Source organism: Dipodomys ordii, unplaced genomic scaffold (genome assembly GCF_000151885.1).
Source record: "Dipodomys ordii isolate 6190 unplaced genomic scaffold, Dord_2.0 Scaffold13, whole genome shotgun sequence".
Lineage (NCBI taxonomy): Eukaryota > Metazoa > Chordata > Mammalia > Rodentia > Heteromyidae > Dipodomys > Dipodomys ordii.
In genome coordinates this window covers 4,449,441-4,452,116 of record NW_012267229.1, presented here as the reverse complement: position 1 = coordinate 4,452,116, position 2,676 = coordinate 4,449,441, and the positions used below count along the sequence as shown (strand labels likewise).

Sequence of the window (2,676 nt, the reverse complement as noted above, 5' to 3'; positions counted from 1 at the left end):
TTCCCTGGAAATGTATTCATCAAGAAAAACAGCCCCTATTACCTAGTTTCTTTGGGAATGTAGAAGCCCAGCTTCATCTTTGCTTCATGATGAGAAATTACATGAAGATACTTGGAAACCTACTTTATTTGAGGAGTAAGACCACTTAACCCATAATTTTGTGTGTGTATATATATATATATATAATATGTGATATATCATAATTTTATATACTATGAAAATTGAAAGATTATATATAATATACAATTATATATATAATATTACATCTTATATATAATATAACATTATTTATAATATATAATATATAACACAATACATATAATATATAATATGTACTTTCCTGACTTTTGACTTCATTAGGGTTAGGTTTCTGATGACATTTAAGGATGTCTTAATTATATATATATAAAGTATATTATAAATTATTATATATTATGTTATATATTACATACTATATGCAATAAATATATTACATATAATATATAATCTTTCCATTTTTATGTTCCTCACCTACTCTTTTGTGATGCTGAGGTTGGTGACTCACAGTCAGGCACACAATCATGAGGGTAAATAATTGACCCCACTGATACTTGGTTGCCAGTTGTTCTTTTCTTCTCCTTATTTAATAAAAGTTTTATTTCTCCAAACATACAACTGATTGGACCTGTTCATGCATCTTCACCAACAGTGGCAGCATCTTCACCTTTAATATTTCTAGTGTAAATTACTTGAGCTCTGTGCTTTGAAACTAATTTGATTAAGTGAGTTTACTAAGCAGTGCCTGAGGGCTGCACTGGCCAGGGAGTCAGGAATCTTCAGCCTCTCAGAAACCCCAACAGGGGTTAGGAGCTTAGAGTTGGGAATTTCCTTACAGAGTTTGTCCTAAGTGGCTTTGTCCAACAGGCCGAGGTTGTTGGATTTTGTCCCAACTTTTGCCGCTGGACCACTTCTTTCTCTTGGCCTTGTCTCCAGACATGCTTTCTAGGCCTTGTCTTTCTTGACCGACTTCCTGGTATCTTTCTTCTTCTTGTCGTCTTTGGGCAGCATCTCGAAACCTAAAGAACAGCATTTGGGACCACTGCAGCTTCATCAAAATGTTTGCCAGGTTTTTTGGCTGGTTTGCTTTGCTTTGCTTTGCTTTTCTAATGTGCTTTGTGCTTTCTCTCCCATCAAGTCTATAAAATGCTATTTCTGTCTCCTATACTCACATAATCATTGTGGTTTATACTTTCTGTGTAGTATTAAATACTTTACATGAGATAGTCCACACTATATCATAAAGTAGTTTTTCCCTTGCATGAGCTGGCTCAACAGTTGGCTAATGACTTTAAGAGAGGTAAGGCTAAACTGAATATGTGAGCACAGTGTCTTAATCAAAAGCCTCTTGAAATTGGAGTCCAAGGCAGAGATTAGGTACAGGTAGTTTAGTATGGGAAAATCTCTCAGGGACTAGGAGTGAGGATATAACAGAGAATGTAATGGGCATGTTTGACAGGAAATTCAATCCTACTTTCCATTATAGATTTGACCAGAGCTATGGGGAAATTGCTGTTTGTTTAAATTAGAATCAATGGAGAGAAATAATGACCTATCACTTTCTTTCTCCATCAGCCAAGGGTCATACCTGTAGAGATAAAAGAACTCCCAAATTTCTAAGGTCAGCCATAAATGATTTTGCACATAAATTAAAAGACAAAATAAGATAAATGAGCTTGATGTAAATAGCTGCTTTCTAGGTGAATATGATACAATACAAAGAATGACTCAGAGATAACAAAAAACACCAATGATACTAAATGACCTATTCAACACCCTGAGCACAATGCCCACTTCCTTTAGTGGCAAGAAAATGGTTACAAAATATTAACAATTGAATTCAAAATATTAACAGTTTGGATATCCTGAAAGCTTATTGTTAATTTTCTGGATACTTTGCAAGCCAGTCAAACAAAACCATTATTAAAAGTTTCATTACATAAATTTGTCATTTGGCAGATCATATTACTAAGTGTGTGCTTATCGTGCTGGAGATCTTGGGTTTGAGTCTATCACAAAGACAAATTTAATAAGTGCTTACAACTTACCATTATTTTTGTCTGTTGTGGGGCTTGAACTCAGGGCCTTGGCACTGTCCCTGAGACTCTTTGTGCTCATCACTAACACTCTATCACTTGAACCGCTCTAGTTTTTGAGTGGCTAATTGGAGATAAGAGTCTCACAGGGACTCTTCTGCCTAAGCTGGCTTTGAAAAGTGATCCTCAGACCTCAGCCTCCTGAGTAGCTAGAATTATAGGCATGAACCATCAGCTCTCAGCATCTACTTTTTAATTAGTTTTCTGTTTACACTTATGCATGTTCTTGACATAATGTATCTCTTTCATGTTTGGTGAAAATGCTACATAATTGTCTGGTTGCCCTTCTCTTTTGAACTTCTCTTTTGAAGTTACCATATTGGTAACTTCATAGTGGGTGTATTTATAGAAACCAGCAAGCTCTACAAATCATTTGTTGTTTGATTGATTGATTTTGAGAGCAGGTTGTAAAACATATACCAACACACCAACAATCATTTTTATTTCTTCTATATCCTGTTGATAACTGTTTCTCCCACCCCCATTCTGTCAGTGTTCTGTTTATGTTCATTGTTTCAAGAAGTGGAAGGAAAAACAAAAGGAG

At 35.1% G+C, this 2,676-nt stretch overlaps 1 pseudogene; it reads right to left on the bottom strand.

Moving 5' to 3' along the window:
* Positions 1 to 668: 668 nt before the first annotated feature.
* On the bottom strand, positions 669 to 1,047 carry LOC105981635 (annotated as a pseudogene).
* Between the last annotated feature and the right edge of the window lie 1,629 nt (positions 1,048 to 2,676).